Source organism: Mus caroli, unplaced genomic scaffold (assembly GCF_978045245.1).
Source record: "Mus caroli unplaced genomic scaffold, Mus_caroli_1 scaffold_9, whole genome shotgun sequence".
NCBI classification, from domain to species: Eukaryota; Metazoa; Chordata; class Mammalia; order Rodentia; family Muridae; genus Mus; species Mus caroli.
Genome location: NW_028227264.1, coordinates 24813245 through 24838940, shown reverse-complemented (window position 1 = coordinate 24838940; position 25696 = coordinate 24813245). Strand labels below are relative to the sequence as shown.

At 37.9% G+C, this 25696-nt stretch overlaps 1 protein-coding gene and 1 pseudogene across 4 annotated transcripts in view; one reads left to right on the top strand and one right to left on the bottom strand.

Moving 5' to 3' along the window:
* Lama2 (laminin subunit alpha 2) overlaps positions 1 to 25696 on the top strand; it is a 621901-nt gene that overhangs the window by 309765 nt on the left and 286440 nt on the right. The gene's annotated exons all lie outside the window — the stretch shown is intronic.
* Positions 8257 to 16362, bottom strand: LOC110303376 (uncharacterized; annotated as a pseudogene).

Sequence of the window (25696 nt, the reverse complement as noted above, 5' to 3'; positions counted from 1 at the left end):
GAGAGATGGGCCATTTCTGCCCAGTGGCCACTTAGCCATAAAGTGCTACCTTGCCTGGGGGAATAAATGCTCAGCTGCTTCTTTGAATCCATGGATGGGAAGCTGTTAGGAGCAGATTTGTCTCAACAACAAGTGAATAAAAAACATTAAGTGTCACATTCTGTAGATTTCTTATGGTTTTGAAAGCCAAGTATCTATGTAAAGTAATCTGGACTGTTGTCTGTTAGTTACCGTCAGCTATTTCTAATAAAATATCTTAAAACACCCTAACAGTAAACTCAGAGCCAGTCCTTAATTCACAGAATTAAACATCTCAGATCAGTTTATAATGGAATTTATAGAAGGACTGGTTCCAAGCCTTGTACTTTTAAATTTTTTATATCAATAGAAGGAATGTATACCAATGAAAACCTTGTTTTTGCATCAAAATAAATTCTGTACCAAAATAGGAAATTATGACTTCAACTTAGAAACAATTATAAAGAATTTTACCAAATGAGATTATGGCTATACAATCAATTTTAGCTATTTCCTCCCTGTTCCATTTATGACCATTTCTAAATTTCCCAGAAAGACAACCTTAGAATAACCACCTCCAGACCCCCAAATCCAAGGAACTGGGGCAACAACTCTTCATAATTTCTTCAAGCTGAACATGGGCATTGAGATATCTTGAAGTGGGAGGAGGGAGGGAAAATGGGTGAGTTGTTTGGCCTTTAGAAGGCCACACCAAAGTCTCTGAGGTCTGTGTTCTGACTGGATCTGCCTGAGAGTCCAAGACATTAGGAGTTCAAGCAGGTCAGTTCAGCACGTCTGATGATGAGATTCCCCAAGGCTGTATATTCTGTAATAGACAAATCTCAAAACAAAATTTTAGTATCATCAAGATAGTTTTTTTTGTTTGATTCTCTGGAATCTAGTTCTTCAGGGAGTCTCCTTCATCAGATCCATATTACCCTGGAAGGTGTATAGACACTAATCACCTTTTGTAAAACTGCAAAGGCAAATCAGCAGATCCTTGAGCCAGTAACCAGGAAAACCTTTATATTGACCTCTCTCTCTCTCAGAGGAATAATATAACCACAGAACTCAAAAGCACACCCTATTTGAAAATTGAAACAATCCAAAACAAATGAAGTAAACTGAAATACTATATGTGCCTATTCTTAGGCTTTTTCTATTTTTGCCATGTAGGATAATAACTCAAAATTCCCATGGAGCCCATGTTAGAGAATATGAATTAGCTATCCTGCAGACCTTTTTATACTATCTTTAAAACAATTGATTCACACTTCTGTTTATTCCTGCTTATAAGCAGGCAGCTGGACAAATCAGGATTTAAACCCAGAATTCCCTTGGAGCCCATGTTAGACAGAATTTGAGTATCCTGTAAGACCTATTAGAGAAATATATATCTATACCATCTTTAAAGCAATTAATTCAAACTTTCACTAATATCTGCCTATAGGAAGCAGGTAGTTTTTACTTGTTAAGTTCTCTGCCTAGAGCAGCCATCCTGTTATAGCAACTGTTGAGCTCTCTACTGGAGCTACAGACATTTGTTAATTAATATCTGCTCATAGCAGGTAATTATCACTGCCCTCTCTACTTGGAGTCAGTGACTAATTTTCCCGATCCTAGTTCTGGACCATGGGTAAAATTCCCCACATGATTTGGACAAAAATCTGTACATGAATCTATCCTAAAAGCCAATAATTCCAGTTTTATAAATTCACAGTTAAATCAGTATCTGCCCCAAGATTGTAGGCAACTTCCATTTATAACTCTCTGACTTAGGGCAGCTATTTTGTCTCTTTCCACATCAGGGGACCTTGGGGCCCCCTTTTGTTTCAAAGTTCCCATGTTTGAGTCCAAGTGACTCATCCCAGTGTCACCTCTTCTCACTTAGAAAATAAAACTCAGGCTAATAATCTTAAATTTCTAGTGGATCCTTGCCTAACATGTTGGTTTACCACCTGTTGCAGGAAATAATATAAAAGAATCCACGCTATTGTAGGCTTGGCACCGAACAGGCTGGCTGGCAATGGCCTGCCTGTTCTCATCTCTTGGAACCTCTCTGACTCAGGGCTCCAAAATCTTTTCACCCAGCTCACTAAGTTCCCTCTATCGGGTTGCTACCATGCTGGCCCCATGCTTCAAAACTCCAACCAAGGCCTTTTGTGGTGCACATCTGACATACCAACACTTTGCCACTGTACCTTTCTCTCTGAAACCCAGTTGAACTGCCACATTCAAACTTAGTTCAGAAATAATGGTAACCCAATGTTAGGTGCAACAACTAGAATCCGTATCTTGTAAGCCATATTAAATCTGAATCTTCAGGTGGCGAATCCGCTAGGATTCTCCACAGAAACCAGGAGACACTAGTAGCTCTATCTTGTCCTCTCATTATCCCAGTCCAAAGCTCCTATCTCTCTCCTGCCTACTCTCTTCCCCTCAATGAAATTATATTTTTAAGACAGGCAGTATTGCTTGTTTCCATATTATATATCTAATACAGATACAGATAATACATACAGATAATATTTTCATTTGTAAGAGCTTAGATTTAGATGTATGTTCATTTTGTTTATTAAATGTATTTCTGAATGATAAGTGAAATTTTTCAAATATCTGTACATAAGATGCTATGCTGCTCCAGCCTGACCATTCACCCCTCATTTAAGAGAATCTTTATGGCACCTTTGGCCTCTGTTATGATAGGTGTCTCTCTCCTCCTCCTCCTCCTCCTCCTCCTCCTCCTCCTCCTCCTCCTCCTCCTCCTCTTCAGGGGGCCATTGTGTAGTGACTGGGGGTCCCGTGATAACCGACTGCTCCCAGAATCGACCCAGAGAGAGGCGGAAGGTGTCTAGGTGTCCATTGGATAGGTCAAGGCCAGCAGGTGATGGTTGAGAGCAATGGATGAGGTGGTGGTTGAGGGCAGTGGGTAGTGAGGTGGCTCATCATCTTGTGGCACCCTTGGATGCACACCTCTAGGCAGTTCTAACCCTTGAGATGGCGCTGCAGGTGGTTCTCCTTGGCCCTCATAGGTCCCCAGTGTACAGGTGCGTGTGATTCTTGAGGTTGTAGCTGGGCAGGATGGGCACAAGGAGGGACATTCTTTTCTATGCTTCTGCATGTGAATCTTTAACTTGGAGCCTTTCCTCAGACCTTGCCTGGCACTCTTAGGACTGAGTCCATCCCCATTCTGTACATAGCCTCTTTTGATGGTCTTATTGAAATCCAATTTCATATTTTTAACTATTAACTTTCCTGGGGTAGGGAAGAATCTTCACCACACCCCTTCCTTGCTGGGTGCTGGATCCCCATTGTGGCCTGGGCTCTGCCTTGCACTATGTAGACCTTTGGCCTGGTAGCCCTTCCCCATCCTGGAAAAGAGTAGGTTCAGGTGCTCTTCTCTCCCAATGAACCTCCATGCTCATTTGCACAGCTGCTCAGGTAGCCCCAACTGTGGGGAGGGGTCTCACAGGGAGTGATGGCAGGACCAGTCCCTGTATCTATTTACAAATTGATGATGTAATTAATATATTAGGAGGGGGGAGTCAGGTGTCCTCCTAATCTGAAATCTTAAGAGCATTTCAGGTGAGAGGGGATCCCAGGGCTGGAGAAACCTGGGCTTAGTCCCAGAGACTGGGGACAGTGGCTCCCCCCCTCTCTCCTTGTGGCTCTCCCACTGAGTGCCTGAGTGGGGGAAAGCATTCCCCCTCCTATTCCCATTATCTACTCCTGCTCTCTGCCTTGGCTGTGATATGAAGAAATAATAATAATTTAAGATGCAAAAACAAAAGATCCTATGCTCATACAGTTAGGGTAATAAAACAGCAGCAGTAACAGAGGATAGGTAAAGTGTCTCTGATAATTTTTTAGGTACATCTCATGGTGTAGCCCAGGTTAGTTAGAAAGTAGAAATCCTCAGCTCTTCTTCAGAGGGTGGATAGTAAGTCTAGCACCACCACATCGAACTTAAATAAATGCTTTGCAAGTGACTAATGTGTGATCAACATTAGATTGTTCACGTGGTAGGTCTCATGTTCCAGCTGTTCTGATAGAAACGTTAACAATAGCAAATTGGAGTATGTTTGATATTTGTCTCACTTGTTGATTGATTTGAACATATGAAATATTGTACTTGATTGTTTTCAAATAAGCTGATTAATAAACTTTATCTCCTAGAATTTTAAGCCAATGAAGCCTCGCCAAAATATATGTAAGCTACTAAAAAACAAATTTATAATATAGGTAGTATTTTAAATTTTTTTTATTTAATCTTTTTCTACACTCCAGATTTTATCTCCCAACTGGTCCATCCTCTGACTGTTCCACATCCCATATCTCCTCCACTTTTCTGCATGAGGATGTCCCCACTTCCCCACCCCTCACCACATCAGTCTTCTCTGCTCCCTAGGGATTCTAATCTCTTTGGCGCTAGGAGCATCTTCTCTAAACTAAACCCAGGCCTTGTGTCCCTCTACTGTATATGTGTTGGGGACCTCATATCAGCTGGTGTACACTACCTGGTTGGTGCCCCATTGTCTGAGAGATCTCAGGAGTACAGGCTAGTTGAGAATGCCAGTCTTCCTACAGGGTCACCCTCCTCTTCAACTTCTTCCAGCTTTTCCCTAATTCAACCACAGGGGTCAGCAGCTTCTGTCCATTGGTTGGGTGCAAATATCTGCATCTGATTCTTTTAGCTGCTTGTTGGGTCTTTCAGAAGACAGTCATGATAGATCCCTCTTTTGTGAGCACTCCATAGCCCCAGTGATAGCGTCAGGCCCTGGGGGCCTCCCCTTGAGCTGGATCCCACTTTGGATCTGTCGCCGGACCTCCTTTTTCTCAGGCTCTTCTCCATTTTTGTCCCTGCAGTTCTTTCAGACAGGAACATTTTTGGGTCAGGGTTTTGACTACAGAATGGCAACCTCATATCTCACTTCATACCCTGTCTTTCTGCTGGAGGTGAGCTCTTAAAGTTCCCTCTCCCCACTGTAGGGCATTTCATCTAAGTTACTTCCCTTTGAATCCTGAGAGTCTCTCACCTCCCAGGTGTATGGTACATTCTGGAGGATCCCTACCACCACCTACCTCCTGAGCTTGCCTGTTTCCATTCTTTCTGCTGGCCCTCAGGGCTTCAGTCCTTTTCTCCCACCAAATACCTGATCATGTTCCCTTCTTCCCCCAGGTCACTCCCTCCCTTCCCCCTCCTATGATTGCTTTCTTCTCCCTCCCAAGTGGGATTGAGATTTCCTCACTTGGGCCCTCAATATATATATTGGCTAATACTCACTCATATATATATATATATATATATATATATATATATATATATATATATATTGGCTAATATCCACTTATTAGTGAGTACATACCATGCATGTACTTTTGAGTCTGAGTTACCTCACTCAGGAGGATATTTTCTAGTTCCATCCATTTGCCTGCAAAAGTCAGGATGTCTTCATTCTAAATAGCTGAGTATTATTCCAGTGTGTAAATATGCCACATTTTCTGTATCTATTCATACTTTATGCAGCCATCTGGATTATTCCCAGCTTCTGGCTATCACAAACAAGGCCTCTATGAACATAGTGGAACCTGAGCTCCTGTGGCCTGGTGGGGCACCCTTTGGGTATACTCCCAAGAGTGGTAAGGCTGGGTCTTCAGGTAGATCTAGTTCCAATTTTCTGAGGAACCTCCAGATTAATTTTCAGAGTGGTTGTGCCAGCTTGCAATCCCACCAGCAATGGAGGAGTGTTCCTCTTTCTCTACATCCTTACCCACATGTGCTGCCACCTGAGTTTTGATCTTAGCCATTCTGACAGGTAGGAAGGAGAATCTCAGGATCATTTTGATTTGCATTTCCCTGATGACTAAGGACTTTGAACATTTCTTTAAGTGCTTCTCAGCCATTCAAGATTCCTCTGTTGTGAATTCTCTGTTTAGTTCTATACCCCATTTTTGATTGGGTTGTTTGTGTTTTGGTGGTTAGCTTTTTGAGTTCTTTTTTTTAAACTTTAAACAAAATGTTATTGCACAAAGGTTGTCACATAATTGGATACTTCTCTACTTTGTACACAATCATCCCCACCCTTCACAGAAGGCTGCTTCTGAACTTTTCATGTGATGACACAGTGCTACAGTCCTGATGCTAACAGAACATCAGTAGAGATGCCTCAGTGATTGAAGTTGAAAGCAGGGCACTAGTATAATGGCTCTTGCCCCCAGCATCGGGAATGTACAAATGTCTTTATTCAAAAGTACAAAATAAATTATCTGTAGGTATGGGCAATGACATCAGTAAACCATTCTATTTTGTCAAAGGAAACCAGTAACTGATGGTTGCAGTCATCAGCTTTTGATCATTTTCTCCAGATGACTTCTCTGAAGTTACTGGTGAGGAACCTGCCTTGAGTTATTTATATATTTTGGATATTAGCCCTCTGTCAGATGTGGTGTTGGTAAAGATTTATTTTCCCAATTATCTGTAGGTTTCTGATTTCTCCTATTAACTATGTCCTTTGCCTTACAGAAGCTTTCCAGCTTCATGAGGCCCCATTTATCAATAATTGATTTTAGAGTATTGGATTCCACAATGGATTTCAGTGTGAACATGAGCAGAGAGTAAGAGGGCTAAGAAAGTACCGGTGACTACCTCTCTGCTTGTAACACACACACACACACACACACACACACACACACACACACACAAGTTACAAGGATAAACAATTACGTCTTCAGAAGTCAGGCAATGGGGAGTTAACAGCATTGACAGTATTTAGCATAAAGAGGCCAATTTAAAGGCTTAAAAGCTTCTAGTATTGGGGGTGGGAGAGATGATTTAGTGACTAAGTGCCTTGGCTTTTCTTCCAGAAAACCTAGGGCTAACTCCCAGAATCCAGAGAGCAACTAATGACCATTTCAGTTGCAGGGAATTCTGTACCATATTCTGACCTCTATGGGCACCAGGGATACAACTAGTGCACAAACACAGAGGTAAAACACCTACACATATAAATTATTTTTAAAATTTTGTATCATGTGAACTTATAGCTCAAATTGGCTTGTCAACCACAAATGTACCTTTTGCAGTTTGAACAAAATGTATGATGATATAGCTTATTTTGAAATGTTCTAAACAGAAAATCTCAGTAAGCTTTGATCCTTTCTTTAAATATTTTAAAATGATGCACTGCCATTGTATTTTTAAACTACTATAAATTAACAGTAAGGTACATATTAGTTGAATTTCTACTGGATCCTAAAATAATTAGGCATAAAAAGAAGGGGAACATACTTTAGTATGCTCAGTGTAGCTATAATTCTTATACTAGGGTATATAATTTTGTATCATTTATATACAAAATCATGAACCCTGACTATTGAAATGAATAAACAAAACAGATTTTCAAATGTCTGTATCCACAGACAATTTTTTAAAAGAAAAAATGTAAAAGCACGTTTTATTACTTTGCTCCTCCTATAAAGTAGTGTGTCATTCTTTTGAGTAAAAAAACCAATGAATTTTAACTCAGCAAATTACTACTTTAAACTAGTGCTTATCTTATTCCTTTTTTAAAATGTTTTCTATTTTTAATAAAAACACAGCTATATCATGGCATATATATTTATGTAGAATACACACAACCATACACCTATGAACTTATATTGGATACTCTTCTTAATTTGAAATGAAATAATAGCAGGAAGCAACTTAAGAAAGAAAAACAATTTATTTTGGCTCTCATTTCGCAGGAACCATAGTAGAATGCTATCCCAGGAGAGGTGTGAGGTAGCTGCTCACTCCGAGTGTACCAACAGAAAGTAGTGAGAGATTAGTGCGAGTGCCAAGCTGATGGCTGATTGTCCCCCTAACTTTCAGCCATCACATCACAACTCATATGATGTTGCAGCTCACATTCAGGGTGGGTCTTCCTTCTGCCACCAAAACTGTTCTTAAGCAAAGAAGAATATCAGCGCAAAGAGTATAATACGTCAATGTTCCTGCATGCTTAAAGAAGATGTGAGGAGAGTGACAGGAAACAAATGGGGACTCTTGCCGTTATATTTGTTGTTGTTGTTTTTTCCAAGAATTGGGGAACCAGAACTTTGCACACATTATTATATTCCTCTGACTTATTTTAACAGTCAAATATTTATCATGCTTGAGAGAATCTGAAATAGAACAGGAGCCACAAGAGGACTTGCAGCTCTCCTTAAGAATATCCATAATTTTCCAATCACTAGTTAAGCAGGTTTGGTCCAGAATGGGAGTAACAGACTTGACAGTACTAGATACATTTTGAAGATAAAGCTGAGTACGATGAGTAATTTCTTCTTGTTGCAACAATAAGGCTGCAACCTAAAAAAGAAAAGGTTTATTTTAGTTCACCATGCAAAGGTGCCATGCGGTTGGGGAAGGCTTGGTAGAGGAGTGCAAGGCAGCTAAGTACATAAGGTCTGTAGTTAGGAAGCAAAAGTAATAAGTTTGTTTTCTCAGCTTGTTTTCTCTCTTCCTTTTCATGTGGTGTAGGGGGCCATGGCATGGGATGGCGCCAACAATATTCAGGGTGGCTTTTCCTTGCTTTGTTAACGTCCTTGAAACCTTTTCATGGACAAAACCAGAGGTATTTGTTCACACAGAGATTCTAAATCCCATCAGGTTAATAGGAAGAATATCCATCACAAACATGTTTGACAGTTTGTCTGTGAGATATATAAAAGAATATTCTAGACCACTCTAAGAAATAACCAAATGGAAATATTAAAAATGATAATATACAGGTCTGGTGTTCAGTTGAAAAATCTGAATTGGAGATTAAAAGAATATTTGGGCCATCAAGACTGATGCATTTAAGTCAGCGGAGATGTTTATTCCCTGTCCATAAAAAAAAATACTATACTTGGGGGTGGGGAGGTGACTCAGTTGTTAAGAGGGCTAGCTACTATTGGAAAGGACCCAGGTTTGATGCCCAGAACCCACAAGGCAGATCACAGAAGTCTGCATTAAACTCCAATTCCAGGAGACCCAATGTCTTCTTCTCCCCTCTGCTGGCAGCAGGTATACAGAACATACACAGACATACATGCAGGTAAAACACCCATTGGCCTGGTGGTCTGTACCTTTAATTCAAGCATTCTGGAAACAAATATATGTGGTTCTCTGGGAGTTTGAAGCCAGCCTGGTCTAATAAAGAGAATTATGGGCCTCTGAGAGCTACATAGTATAGCACTGTCTCAAAAAAACTAAAATAAAACACACAAAAACAACATGCTGTCTTGAGCAATGGATGTTGGGTAAGTCTTGGTTTTCTGTCCATTCAAGGCAGTGTAGGGTATTCAGTGGCCTTTTCTTACTTCATTTCAACTTTGGTGAGTGATATGTAATCTTTGGCATGATTTTAAACATATTGTAATTCCTTCTCCATTGAAATGGAGATTTTATAGTTCTCCCTAAAGCCAAATGACTTAATATAACATGACAATGCTTTGCAGACTCAAAAAAATCATCACAACCACCTGCCTGTTCTATCAAAAAATAAAATATTGCAACAAGGCAAGGCCAGATCAACACTGAGAAATTGTACTAGTCTTCATGCAGAACCATTTTAACTAGTGTTTTACATAGTTACTTTATTTTTTTGTACAACAACAATAGCAACAACAATAACAACAACAATAATCTAAGTGTATTGAGCATGAACAGGTATGTGTGTGTGTGTGTCATATGTTAAGTGTTTTATGTAATTTGCACAGTGCTAATTCTTTAACATGCATTGTCTAATTTGGTCTTTGCATATTTCTCTGGTATGTTACTATTTCCTTCATTATACTGCTCATGGTATAAAGTGTGCTCATTCCTCATTAAAGAGGAGTGCTTCATGATGCTCCAGTGTGGGTATTCATCTTTCATCCACACAGGATGCTGCTTTGGATGTTTTCAATCTAGGATAGCAACACTAGAAAATACCCTTTCCTCACAAGGCCTGAACACATTTTATGTTTCTGTCCTTTAGGCCCTCAAATTGTTCACATACTTTCTTCTTCCTCTCTTTTCATACTGATGACTAAGATTGAGAGTTTAAGACTGTTTTTATTTCTTTGCTTGCTTATAATGTATTTGGGTTTGGTTTGTTGAAGAAAATACAAGCCAGTGATGTATGGGCTCTCTAAAGTTGTGCCTAGAACATTTCAAATATCAAATGATTTAACACCTTGAAGGAAAATGTCATTTTCTGAAACATCATACCATTAGACATTAGAGATATTTGCTATAAGTGCATAGTTGTATTTTGATTGTGTACAGTTAGTTTTTAAGTACCCACAGAACACCGTAGAGTTCCACAGAGAAATCCCCAAATGAGTGTAAATGTAAAAGTGGCCACCTATTTCACCTTGGTTAAAGCTGCATTTTGTCATGTTCTTTCTTTTCAGGCCATAATCTGAAACCATGCTTTTTGTTTGGCAGAATAATGTTATCACAAAGCAGTCATACAATATGGCCCTAATTTTTGTCAATGCATGCTGGGCTTAGCAAAGTCATTTTAAACTTTAAGGAATCTATTTTGGTGTTTAACTCTTACTCTTGACATAATTTATATTCTGAGTTGATCTGGGGGTCTTCCTGCTTGAAACTCAGCAGAATGACATTAGCTGGAAAGGTTCCTATTATAAGCAGTGTCTGCCTGGGCTGCAGACCTGTTGCGAGAAGCCTGTCAGAATTTTCAGTGATTCTTCCTTTTCTGGATATTGTGATTTCATCTGCTAAATTCGATTACTCCCTGAGAGTTGTGCAGCCATCTAATGTCTTATAACAAGGCCTCTCCCGGTCTTCATCCTGTGAAGGTTCTATGCCCCAGTATAGGGGAATGCCAGGGCCAGGAAGTAGGAGTGGGTGGGTTGGTGAGCAGGGAGAGGGGGAGGGGATAGGGGATTTTCATAGTGGAAACTAGGAAACAGTATGACATTTGAAATGTAATAAAGAAAATATCTAATTAAAAAGAAACCTACAAAAATATATCAAAAATAATTTATAGTAAAAAAAAGAAAAAAAATAATGGTAAGTGTGTTTGTATCTCGAGAGTTATGCTGTGGCTTACCTTACAAAGGCATCATCCCATGGCCCAAGTTCTTCTTCATGGCACAAGTTGCTGTTACACGGACCATAAAGCTTCGGGAGCTTTGAATTAGGGAAGTGTTTGCTGCTGTCATGTTCTTTGCCAATGCAAGCATGTGAAGTGCTGGACGTGTAATTGGAAATGTTTTATATTAGTTGTTAGCAGCCCTGGAAGCTTTCTCACTGATAACACCAGGCCCGTGCATTTTCACATTCCACGATCTAAATGGAGCTCAATGAGGGACATAAATGACAAGCCTGACATTTAATGAGACATAAAAGCTTTTGACTGTGACCTTGAGATGTGATTTGGTAGTTATGATGTGAAATGACTTCCTTTCTTCCAAGTGGAGAAACATCTGGTCTGTGTGGAAGGGGTTTTCAGTAAGAAACAAAAAACAAACAAACAAGCAAACAAAAACAGCAACCGTACATGAAATCAAGTATATGCTACAAAATCTAAAGCAGTAGGTGAAAGTTCATAGGACACCTGAAAGTGTCCCCTCCCTCCACTAAGTATGCATTTATTGTGCTGAGGTGAAAGAGCATGAAATGAGCAAGTCTCCCAAGCTGCACAAACATCTGCAGCCCCACGAGAGTGTGAGAAAGTGTGTTTCATGTAGTGATTGATAGCGAGGGTTTCCTGGCCCACTTTGAACTCCTAGCAGGGACCATGGGGTGCCCTGAGGGTCTGTCTGCTTTTGTGTGTCAGGAACTCTGTTTTGTTAGAAAATAGTAAAGAACTCTATTTGTATTCCCTTTGTTCTTGAAGGATATCTATAGTCTATGGGAATTAAGCAATGTAGGAATATGTCCCAAACTTATTTGTACATCTTAGAGCAAATGATCAGCTTCACTTAGAAACTGGGCATGACTCTTACTTTTCTTCATGTTCGTTCTCTTTTTTTCTACATTAGTTTTCATCTCTCCTATCCTTCTTGGGGTTAGGAATGACGTAGTCTGAACTACTTAATAATATGTACATGATTAAATATGGAGATCCTGAAGAGACTGGTTTTTGCTTGGTTGGTTGGTTCATGTTTTTGAGACCAGGTCTCAATAAGTAGCCATAGCTGACCTTGAACTCACAGAAATCTACCTGCCTCTTCCTTCCCAAGGCTGCTCCCCAAAAGCCTTTTATTCTAATAAGTTAGTTAGAGAAAATAAAAGGAAATTAAATGAAGACAAGTCTGAATGCGCTATGTAATGCACTCACTGGAAGGCAGTGAGTTCTGCATGATTAAGATTTTTTATCAGTTAAACAAGAAAGAGGTCTTGAGAACTCCACTTAAGTTGTATGATCTAAGGATCATGAGTATTGTATTTACAAAAACTTAAATTCCATGTCAGATAGGTAAAGTATAATTAATGGTGTCAAACAATGAAATTGTTAAAAGATCAGGCCAGCTGAAATCCCAGCATGGATGGGATAGTTATTAAGCCCTGCCCCTTCTAGAAGGGCTATTGGGAATTGGAGGTTTGGGGGTGATGGGTCAGTTTCTTCAGTGGTCACTGGCAGGCTTCTCATGCTCCAGATGACCCTACAGCCATCCACATACCATCAGCACTAAGGAGAATTAGTGAGTTCCAAAAGAAAACAGTGCATGAAAATGGGGAGGTAGTGGATAAGAGAAGTGATAGGGTAGACATGCTCAAAGTATGTTATATGCAAAGGTAAGATTTTTCAAATATTAAAAGTAGCTCTTCTTTAAAATAAGCACAGGTGTACTTCCTAAATATATTGAACAGATCTCAAAGCAAATGGGACAGATGTTGAAATTTACTCATCAAAGATGATGATTTTAAAGCTCACTGCAGTTTAACTAATGAATTAATGAATTAATTAATTAATATTGTTCCAAGTCATAACTCCAAGAAATATTCAGAGTAGGCATCATATCTGCTCTTTTTGTATCCATATTCCATATTATGGGTTGGTTTTTTCCCAGTGTGTATGTGTGTTTGTTCAGAAGTGATTTATCTTTCAAATGACACTGCTAACTGAGAACTGCTCCTCTGAGGCACGCCTTCCCGATGTTGTCTATGACAGCCAAAGGAAAACTCTTTCAGAATTCCTGAAGGTATTTTCAAGGTACTCTTCATAAAAGCCAAGTTCTGATTTGAAAACAATGCCATTCTGCAGGTAGTGAAGATTCATAATTATTTTATTTCATTCACATATTCTAGATAAGAATGCTCATTTTTTTCTTAACACTTTTAGAGAGAGTTATTTCATCTGATAAGAGGAATTAAAGCATAAATCATTTCAAAATAATCATATAAATTGGGGTTAGTTTCAGATTTATATTTTTGTACATAACTTCATTTACATACACACATTCATACATATTATTTATATGTATACATACATACATATACATACACAAATTTAAATATATATTCATTGCTTTAAAAATAAGCCTAAAACTTAAAGATAAGAATTCCTATCCTTTAGATACAAACTTTTTTTTTACTTCAGAATTAAACTACCTTTTCCCAAAGTCATGCAGTAAATACATAAAAAAATATTCCTTCACAATAATTATCAAATGCCATGCATGTTTTAGTATAATGTTGTAGTTTATTTTTATTTGATATGACATGAAAACTGCTTCATCAGTTGAATCAATAGCCTCACATTGACTTAGCACTCAGAATAAATGTTCATCATTGATTCTTGAGCTAGTTTTGGGAGTGCTAATCCTGGTTCCACCACCCACTGTGACATCATGTCCTTGAACATATGGTATCATCATTCCAAATTTCCCAAGGGTTAAAGTGAAACAATGTCCACAATAATATTCTTGTCTTCCAAGGACATGTATATCATATTTTCTTTTGACAATAGGTTAATTTTTGCAAAACCACAGCCCAGAGTGCCACCCAGCACTGTGTTACTGAAGCCTGGTGTACACTCAAATAATTTCTTTGTCAGTGACACATCCATATTGATAGACATGAGGGTACTTCCAAAGGTTTATTTTTTTATTATAAAGGTTACTCCCCAGTTGATCCTCTATATTGTATACATGCTTCACCCAATATACTTGTTCCCTCCAAACTCACTAATAGAGCATATTATTAGAATTTTAATCTTTATCAGTCTGATATGTGAATGATGCTACCTTAGCAGTCTCTTTACAATGGAAACTAAGTTGCAATGTTAAAAATAATAATTTTGTTTGTATACACTTTTAATTCACAAACTTACTTTAATTGAATTCTCAGTACAAACAAAAAAACAAGAGAGGTGTTTAAATAATTTCTAGGTCTTGTACAGAAGATAAAGAATATGTTTTATACACATGTTCCTGTCATAGATTCCTTGCTTTAAAAAGATCCTAGAACTTGTGTAAAAATATCCTTATGCTTTAGATTCAAACTTCTTTTTTTGTTGATTTTGCCTCCCCCCCCCCATTTTTTACTTCAGAGTTAACTTTTCCCAAAGTCAAAAAGTAAATATATGAGCTACATTTAGAGAGGTAGTAATTTTTTTACATTTTTGCATATTTAATTTATTCATTTGTATATATTGATTCTCTACCCTGGATATGGTTTAGCTCTAAAATATCAATGCAGATATGAATAAAGCTAATTCATATTCTACTGCCTCACATTAAACTTTACAAAGCATTTCTTCTAACATTTATCATCCTCATATCTTTATCAAGTTTTGGGGGGGGGGGTTGTTTGTTTTTGGTTTTTTTTAAACTAAGCAGGCATTTTGGACAGCACATTTCTGGCAATAGAACCTGGACAACATTTATCAAACACAGTGGGGAAAGTTCTCACTTAGCCTTATCAGAAAGACAGCTAAATATCAGCGGTTACAGAAATAAAGTAACAGAATATTTCAATTTTTTTCTATTTTTTAATTTCTTTTTCTTTTTTATTTATTTATTAGGTATTTTCTTCATTTACATTTCCAGTGCTATCCCAAAAGTCCCCCATACCCTCCCCACCACTCCCTTTCCCTCCAACTCCCACTTCTTGGTCCAGTTCCCCTGTACTGAGGCAGATAAAGTTTGCAAGACAAAGGGGACTCTCTTTCCAATGATAGCCAACTAGGCCATCTTCTGATACATATGCAGATAAAGTCAAGAGCTCCGGGTTATGGTTAGTTCATAATGTTGTTCTACCTATAGGGTTGCAGATCCCTTTAGCTCCTTGGGTACTCAAACTTTTTAAGCCAGGTTTTAAAGAGATTTCCTCCCTGCTACAGATTTGAATGGCCAACTGCTCAGCTATGCAGAAATAATTCTTCACAAAATTAATGAACTTGACTTCCACTTTGGGAAGAAAACTACCTTTTCACATATTTGCTTGCTTTTTTTTTTGCCTTATTGCCTTAAACAGAACTAGGTCCTTTGGATGTTTAAGGAGATTTTTCCTGGTTTTTTTTGTTTTTTTTTTTGTTTGTTTGTTTGTTTGTTTTTAAGGATTCCTTCCTGTCCCTTTGATCTTGGTGTTGATAGTTGTGAATCTTTTCCATTTTGTTTTGATTTTTGTGTTTTTGTTGGCTGGAGTATCTCATACAGATCTCTTCACTGGAACTTTTTCTTCAGTTTCCTCCTGCTCTTCCTCCTTTTCCTCATCTTCCACCTCTTCCTCCTCTTCCTCCTCTTATTCATCTTCATCATCCTCATATCTTTATCAAGTTTTACTTTTTCTGTAGAACCTTGTTATCTCCAGGAGTAGATCAATTTCCAGACATACTTAAGACTTTTACATCATCCTCATCCTCGTCTTCATCTACTGACTCTATGTCTTCCTCTACAGCTTCGAGGTGTTGTCCACTAATGTCCACAGACCCTGAACCACACTTCAACCTTAATACTACAGCTGGTATAACCACAAAGCCCCCATGGGAAGCTGTGGGTTGTACAGACTTTTTCAGCGTTGCTAGTTTTACTTTAATTGGACTGTCTTTATGGTTCATTGCTTCTGTCTCTATAATGTATAATTCCCCTTTTACCCCTGACCCTCAACTGACCATTCTTAATGATAGCTGGTGCTCATCTTCATCATTATCCACTTTAAAGTGATAATCTTTGTCAGCCTTTAGTTCACAACTGAAAAGGTAGTTCTGAAGCCTAAGAGGGTTTATACCATGTCCAGCAAGTCTCCACATGAGGTAGAGGTGTGCTCTTCAGTGTGAGGGAAGCCAGATGGAAAAACCTGCCTACTGCTCCTCCCTGCTCCTCTGAACAGATATGCAGGACAGAATCATGCCAAGTACTTGCTGCTTCTTTTTAATTCAAGGGTTCTATGGTTTGCCAACAGATAACAACGGACTGCAGACATATTTACAACTTAGAAAATATGTATTAGCTGCTGAGATTTATATTATTATCCTACCATATAGAAGTTAACAAACCAGAATAGCATAAAGTTGATTTATATGTGTGAATGTCTGGTTGACTTAAATATCGATTTTTTTTTCCTCTTTGCTGATCAAACTGTCTAAATGGTAAAATTTCCTTCCTTTAAAATTAATGCATTTATCGTTTGCCAGAAAGCAATAGAGTGGGCATAAGTGAACTCAAATCACTGAAATGTTAAGGTGGATGCATTTGCTTTGGTTTGTTTTTGACTAATAAAGATAACAACAGAGAAACCAAGAGGCACATGTTTTAAAGACAAATGTAGACTACCTCTGGGATAACCCAACTTTATCTTGCTTTTATGCTCTCTCCATATATAATACATAGAAATTATAGACGGTTCTGAGCACTGTTAAAATTCACCAAATATTTATGCAGGGTCTGTTCTCTGTGAAATGCTTTTGCCAAGTACCACAGGGAAACATTAAGACATCTGTAAGAGCTGAGTCTTTCATCACTATGATCTTCCCAAAATCTTAAAATAAAAAAAATCTTTTTTTTTTTTGGAATCATGGAATAAATATCCTTACCATTAGGGCTTAAGTGAGGGCTCTTTGAAGAATTTTAATTTGAAAAATGACACTTACTAAAATGGCATTACCCAAAACATTCATTTCCCAGGTAGATGGTGCCAAGTGAAGGACTCCATGTGTAATTTCTTATTTTATTACCAAAATGAACTTTTAAAGAAGGAACAATTCAGGTCATATTAATGAAAAGTAACTGCACCTCTGAAAGTATAAATAAATTCCCCAAGAGCTACCCACTACAAAAAGGCAATGTCTGAATCTCAAACTACTATGATAAAGCTCTAGGAATGAGCTTCATCTCTATGTGATTCATATAAGACCCTAATATTAATAGAAGCATCAGATCACAGACACAAGCTTGGCCATTTATTCTGGAAGAGGACACTTGAATGTCTTTTATTGGCCTGTTGATTCTTCTCTGGAGTCTGGCAGAGTATCCTCTGAACTTCTAGAATTCTTATCTTCTGAAATTCACAGCTAGCTCCTACTCTCCCTAATAAGAATCACCCGCAGAGAACAAGGGAGGAGAGGAAATGAAATAGTCGTGGAACAGTAACGTTTAGAATCAAATCAACATACTGCCGGCTTTGCAGAAAATATTAAATGCTCCTTCAACACACTCTTCATCTGAATAATATAAACTGAATTGAACCGAACAGGCAGCATGGTAGACTGTGCTCAGATTCTAAAGGTGCAAATACTGAGGACTCCCTGAAGGAGAAAACAAACAAACAAACAAACAAACACCCTCTGTTTTCTTCACTTTTGTTTCTTTTGGTAATAAAGCAAGGGAGAACTGGACAATAGCGACATACAAACAAAGGTGATAAATATCTTTAAGACATAAAACAATTCCCTAAACAGTGAAAGAGAGAGGTGATAATTCTCCTTTGAAAGGAGAATACCAATATTCTCTCCATTGTTCCCATAACATTTAAAAAGATTGTTGATCTTGATATTATACATCTGCCATTTATGTTATCACAATAAGACTATTTATTTTAACTTAAGGTAACTTGGATTAAAATATACTCTGTTGTTTTTAACTAGCATCAATATTGTGTCTCATAAGCATGAAGATGCAATTTTCTTGGCAGAGATCTTTAAAAAATTTAAGCCCTAGACAGAAAAAAAATAACATGCCTATATAATGCATATATATATATATATATAACTATATTTTATGGTTTATTTGATTAGATCCATGTTTAATTGTGTATCACATGTATTTTGTACAGGAGCTTTGCACATAAGTTAATCTAGCTCATAACAAGAGTGCCAGTGGAATGTTCCATCCAAACATAAGTAAGTGGAAAGTGAACGTCTGTTGCAAAGGTCTTGTTTTTACATTAGAGCCTGAGAACACAGACTAGTTTCTGCTAAGCTTGCATCTGTTGAGATTCTACTCTTTCAGCCCAATATCTTATCAGTGTGTCACAAAAGAGCAATAGCTCTCCGAGTCAGGCAACTTTCAGGGAACAGCAAGTGTTAATTTACTATACAGGATTTTTTTTTCTTATTCTTTTCTTATTGTTCATCTTCTATGAAGTGTTCAGGGAATATGTTTGCTGGTCATGGATGCTTTCTAGATTCCACAATTAAATCTATAAATGAGGTAAAGAAACATTAACCTGGCTGCTACACCCTAAAATGTGTCCACAGGTTTCTTCAGATAGAGAACCACCATAGTGTGGTGTTCAATTAGCCAAAAGTATTTTGACCTAGAAAAAGTTTTATAATCCTAGTGTAATTGACTATAGATGAGTATATGGACCATGTAATTTGGTCTTGATCTATAACATGCAACAGAAAATATATGCAGAATGTGTCCATAGGATCATAAATTCACCAGCATATGCATAAGACTCACACAGGCCTCTCAGTCCCTCTTTATGTAGCTCTGACAATTATTTTTTGTATTGCAAATTAAACATTACATTACTTTTTATCTTTTAATTGTCAACAAGAAACATTAAATAAAGTATAATTAGTGAAAGTCTGGTGAAATATGGTGAATTGCAAGCAGAATAAACTTAGTGAGGTGACCCTGTATGCTTCAGGGATCTGGTGATGGCACTAAGATCATCAAGCCAAGATCAGTTGTAAGTGTAGTCACATATAAAATTTTTACCACTACTTTGTATTTTCAAAATTTAGATTCCAGCACATATTGAGGAATCTAAAATGATCAGATTGTATTGATTGTAGTGATAATGTTGAAAGGGAAGGTCCAGAAGTTAGTTTTTGCCTCTGTCAGTTCTAATGAATGAAAAGAAAAGAGATTTTATGAAAGAAAAAAATTGTTAGAGTTCTGTATGAATTATGAAAAAGAAAAGAAATGAAGAAAGTTATAGATGACATGGGTCAAAGGAATAAAGAAAAGAAATATGTAGGAGAGAAAGCAGGCAGGTTGGAAACAGGAAAGAAGAAATCCTCTACTGCAGTCATGAAGAGTAATACTGTCTCCAACTTCCTCTTTCAAATAATACTTGATTCTTTTTTAAAAAGTATTCAATGTGTTTGGATTGTGTTCATACTCTAATACTTCAGAAGATACCCCCACTTCCCTAACCACAATCTTGTGCTGAGAGAGACAGAGGGAGAGAGAGGGGGGAGGAGAAAGAGAGAGGGAGGGAGGGAGGGAGGGAGGGAGGGAGGGAGAGAGAGAGAGAGAGAGAGAGAGAGAGAGAGAGAGAGAGAGAGAGAGAGAGAGAGAGAGAGAGAGAGAGAGAGCACTGAATCCAGTTTCTGTTTCTCAAACACTCCAGGTTTATTGGGACTGTCCTAGAATGTTGTCAAATGTTACTGATCTGTGGCACCCTTAAAGAAAACCAAACACACCTTTGCCTGCAGCTGTTAATTCCCCAAAGTTCCTTATCTGGACAAAGGACTTGGTCTCACCTCACCCCACCTCATATCATCTCCCCTCACCTCACGTCTTCATGCTGAGATTTTTACCTGGCTTGATTTTGCACAGGTGTCATGCATGCTCCAACATATGAATTCATATGTGCAACTGCCCTGTTCTTTCTAAAAACACTGTTACCTTGATGCCATCTACCACCTCTGGGGAATAAGATGTCTGTGCCTCCTTGGCCAAAACGATCCCCAGGTTTGGCCAGAGAGACCATAATATAAATATCCCAATTATGGCTCAACATTTCATCTTTTCAGTCTGTATGTTGACTAGTTGGGTACTCTGTGTTCCATCTACCTGGAGAAACAAAGCTAACATTCTAACTTATAGGTATAGAGATAAGTCATTGGAAATTTTTTTCAGGTTCTTTTTTTTTTAATTACAAATTTTTTCCATTATTTTTAAAATTTGGATATTTTGTGTATTTATATTTCAAATGTTATCCCCTGTTCATGTTTCCCATCTGGATGTCCCCTCTCGTATGACCCCTCCCCCTGCTTCTATAATGATGCTTTCCATCACACCCACCCACTACCACCTCATCACCCTGGCATTCCCCTATACTAGGGAATCTAGCCTTAACAGGACGAAGGGCTTCTCCTCCTATTGATACCAGAAAGTGTCATCCTTTGCTACGTAAGTGGCTGGACCCATGGTTCCCTCCATGTGTACTCTGGTTGGTGGCTTAGTCACTGGGAGCTCGGGGGGTGGGTACTGGTTGGTTGATATTGTTGTTTCTCCTATGGGGCTGAAAACCCCAACAACTCCTTCAGTCCTTTCTCTTAAGTCCTCCATTGAGGACCCAATGCTAAATCCAAAGGTTGGCTGAGAGCATCCGCCTCTGTATTTGAGAAGGTCTGGCAGAGCCTCTCAGGAAACAGCTATAACAGGCTCCTGTCAGCAAGAAATTCTTGGCATATGGGAGATTTTTCTATCTTCTGAGATCCACTTCGAGGTCTTTCTTCAGAGACTTGAAGTTCTTGTCATACAGATCTTTCACTTGCTTGGTTAGTGTCACACCAAGGTATATTATATTATTTCTCATTATTGTGAAGGATGTTGTTTTCCTAATTTCTTTCTCAGCCTATTTATCCTTTAAGTAGAGGACAGCTATTGATTTGAGTTAATTTTATATCCAGCCACTTTGCTGAAGTTGTTTATCAGCTTTAGGAGTTCTCTGGTGGAATTTTTGGGGTCACTTAAGTGTACTATGATATCACCTGCAAATAGTGATGTTTTGACTTCTTCCTTTCCAGTTTTTATCCCTTTGACCTCCTTTTGTTGTCTAATTGCTCTGGCAAGGACTTTGAGTACTGGATCGAATAGGTAGGGAGAGAGTAGACAGCCTTGTCTAGTCACTGATTTTAGTAGGATTGCTTCAAGTTTCTCTCCTTTTAGTTTGATGTTGGCTACTGGTTTGCTGTATATTGCTTTTACTATGTATAGGTATGGGCCTTGAATTCCTGATGTTTCCAAGACTTTTACCATGAAGGGGTAATGAATTTTGTCAAAAGCTTTCTCGGTATCTAATGAGATGATCATGTTTTTTTTTTCCTTTGAGTTTGTTATTATAGTAGATTACATTGATGGATTTCCATATACTGAACCATCCCAGTGTCCCTGGGATGAAGCCTACTTGATGGTGGTGAATGATCATTTTGCTGTGTTCTTGGATTTGGTTTGCAAGAATTGTATTGAGTATTTTGGCATTGATATTCATAAGGGAAATTGGTCTAAAGCTCTCTTTCTTCATAGGGTCTTTGTGTGGTTTATGTATCAGTGTAATTGTGGCTTCAAAGAAAGAATTGGGTAGTGTTCCTTCTGTTTTTATTTTGTGGAATAGTTTGAAGAGTATTGGTATTAGGTCTTCTTTGACAGTCTGATTAATTTCTTTACTAAACACATCTGGTCTTTGGCTTTTTTTTGGTTGGGAGACTTTTAACAAGTGCTTCTATTTTTTTAGGTGTTATGGGGTTGTTTATATTGTTTATTTGATCCTGATTTAACTTTGGTACCTGGTATCTGTCTGTAAAGTTGTCCAATTCATCTAGATTTTCCAGTTTTTTGTTTTGGTTTTGGTTTTGGGGTTTTTTGTTTTGGTTTTTTGTTTGTTTGTTTGTTTGTTTTTTGTAAGTACAAGCTTTTATAGTAGGATCTGATGATTTCTTAAAAATTTCCTCAGTTTCTGTTGTTATTTCTCTCTTCTCATTTATGATTTTGTTAATTTGGATACTGTCTCTGTGGGCTCTGGTTAGTCTGGCTAAGGCTTTATCTATCTTGTTGATTTTCTCAAAAACCCAGCTCTTGGTTTTGTTGAATCTTTGTATAGTTCTTTTTGTTTCTACTAGGTTGATTTCAGCACTGAATTTGAGTATTTCCTGCCATCTACTCCTCTTGGGTGTATTTGCTTCTTTTTGTTCAAGAGCTTTCAGTTGTGCTGTTAAGCTGCTAGTGTATGCTTTCTCCAAGAGAGCAATGTGTTTTTCTCTTACACTGCTTTCATTGTGTCTCATAAGTTTGGGTATATTGTGCCTTTATTTTCATTAAATTTTAAAATGTCTTTAATTCCTTTCTTTATTTCTTCCTTGACCAAGTTATCATTGAGTAGGGTATTGTTCAGCTTCCATGTGTATGTGGGCTTTCTGTCATTTTTGTTGTTATTGAAGACCAGTCTTAGTCTGTGGTGATTTCATAGGATTACTTCAATCTTCTTGTATTTGTTGAGACCTTTTTAGTGACCTATTAAATGTTTAATTTTGGAGACGGTACCATGAGGTGCTGAGAAGAACGTAGTATATCTGGTTTTAGGATGAAATGTTCTATAGATATCTGTTAAACCCATTTGGTCTATAACTTCTGTTAGTTTCACTGCTTCTCTGTTTAGTTTATGTTTCCATGATCTGTCCATTGATGAGAGTGAGGTGTTAAAGTCCCACACTGTTATTGTGTGGGGTGCAATGTTTGCTTTGAGCTTTAGTAAAGCTTCTTTTATAAATATGGGTGTCCTTGCATTTGAAACATAGATAGTCAGAATTGAGAGTTCATCTTGGTAGATTTTTTTTCCTTTGATGAGAAAGAAGTCTCCTTTCTTATATTTTTTGATAACTTTTGGTTGAAAGTCGATTTCATTTGATATTAGAATGGCTACTCCAGCTTGTTTCTTGGGACCATTTGCTTCAAAAATTGTTTCCCAGCCTTTTAACTCTGAGGTAGTGTCTGTTTTGTCACTGGGGTGCATTTCCTGTATGAAGCAAAATGCTGATCCTGTTTACATATCCACTCTGTTATTTTATGTCTTCTTATTGGGAAATTGAGTCCATTGATGTTGAGTTATTAAGGAATAGTCATTGTTGCTTCCTGTTATTTTTGTTGTTAGAGGTGGAATTTTGGGTTTGTTGAAAGAAAATTACTCTCTTCCTTTTTCTAGGGTGTAGTTTCCCTCCTTGTGTTGGAGATTTCCATCTATTATCTTTTGTAGGACTGGATTTGCAGGAAGATATTGTGTAAATTTGGCTTTGTCATGGAATATCTTGTTTTTTTCACACCTATTGTAATTGAGAGTTTTGCTGGATATAGTAGCTTGGGCTGGCATCTGGGTTCTCTTAGGGTCTCTATGACATCTGCCCAGGATCTTCTGTCTTTCATAGTCTCTGTTGAGAAGTCAGGTGTAATTCTGATAGGTCTGCTTTTATATGTTACTTGGTGTTTTTCCCTTACTGCTTTTAATATTCTTTCTTTGATTCTCTGCATTTGGTGGTTTGACTATTATATGATGGGAGGGATTTCTTTTCTGGTCCAATTTATTTGGAGTTCTGTAGGCTTCTTGTATGTTTATGGCCATCTTTCTTTTGGTTAGGAAAGTTTTCTTCTATAAGTTTATTGAAGATCTTTACTGGCCCTTTAAGTTGAGAATCTTCATTCTTTACCTATTATCCTTAGCTTTGGTCTTTTCATTGTGTCCTGGATTTCCTGGATGTTTTGTGTTAGGAGGGTTTTTCATTTTGCATTTTTTTTGACTGTTGTGTCAATGTTATCGATGGTATCTTCTGCACCTGAGATTCTCTCTTCTATCTCTTGTATTCTATTGGTGATACTTGTATCTATGACTCCTGATTTCTTTCCTAGGTTTTCTATCTCCAGGGTTGTCTCCCTTTGTGATGTCTTTATTGATTTTATTTCCATTTTTAGATCCTGAATGCTTTTGTTCAATTCCTTTACCTATTTGGTTGTATTTTGCTATAACTCTTTAAGGGAATTTTCTGTTTCCTCTTTAAGGGCTTCTACTTGTTTACCTGTGCTCTCCTGTATTTCTTCAAGGGAGTTATTTATGTCCTTCTTAAAGTCCTCTATCATTATCATGAAATGTGATTTTTAAATCCAAATCTTGCTTTTCTGGTGTTTTGGGGTATTCAATACTTGCTGTGGTATGAGAATTAGTTTCTGATGTTGCCAAGTAATGTTGGTTTCTGCTGCTTATATTCTTGAGCTTGCCTCCTGCCTTCTGGTTATCTCTGGTGTTAGTAGGTCTTGCTGTCTCTGACTGGAGCTTATTCCTCCCATGGGCCTGTGAGCCTGTGTTTTTAGGTGTGTCAGCACTCCTGGGGAGACCAGCTCTCTCTGGGTGGGATTTGGCTACAGAGGGTGTGGGATAGCCTTAGCTCCAGGGCACAGATAGAGACTGAAAGTAACCTGTCCCTGGCTTCTCTGCAATTCCTTTTCCCTGTGTTTTCCTGTCAGGTCCCTCTTTGGACAGTTACTGGAACAAATGTAGTGGTCTCACCTGTGGGCTTAGGAGTGAGAACACTCCTGGGAGACCATCTCTTGAGGCAGGATTTGGGTATGCAGGGCTGTGGGATAGCTTTAGCTCCATGTCGCATATGGAGACTGCAAGTGGACTTGTTTTAATACTATGCCCATTTAGTGAAACAATACTAGTAGGTTCTGCCATACAACCTATGCCCTACCTAGTCTTATTTTCTTAACCCAGGTAATCATGCCAGTAATGGGATCTGTCTCACTAAACAGGCCTTAAATACAACCAGAAAGTTATTCTCATAGCTATACACCTGGCACATGGTTACTATCTAGAACATACAGACAACTCAAAAGTCTACAGCTCCTGAAAGCAAGCATCTCAATTAAACACTGGGCCAAGGAACCAAAATACAAAGTTCTCAATAAACAAAATGCAAATATCTGGGAAAAATACTTAAGAATTTTTAGCATTTCTTTTTATGTAGGTGGGTGTTTTAAGAAACTGTAATACTGTCAAAGTTTTTAGCATCTATTATCCTATTGTTCCTCCTTACCTGTTCTTCCACCTCACACCCCATTTCATTTGTCCTTCCATTTAGGTTAATCCCCTTTTATAACACTCCATTCCATTTCCTCCCCTTGCAAGCCCACTGTTCACTCCATAGCCTCTTACTATTTTCATAATCTCTGTGGGTATTCTAAATGAGTAACACATATCTGATTCAAAGCTAATTTCCACATATGGAAGAAAACAGATGATATTTGTTTTTCTGTGAATGAGCTTCATCACTCAGAATGCTCGTTTTTAAATTTCATCCACTTACTTATGAGTTTTATGATTTTGTTTTTCATAAGAGCTGAAAATAATTCATTGTGTAAATACACATATTTATTATATGTATATTATATATTCACATATATAGACTATTTTCTGTTTTGTGGATATTGGAAATAGAGCAGCACTGAGCATGGATAAGCCCTTTAC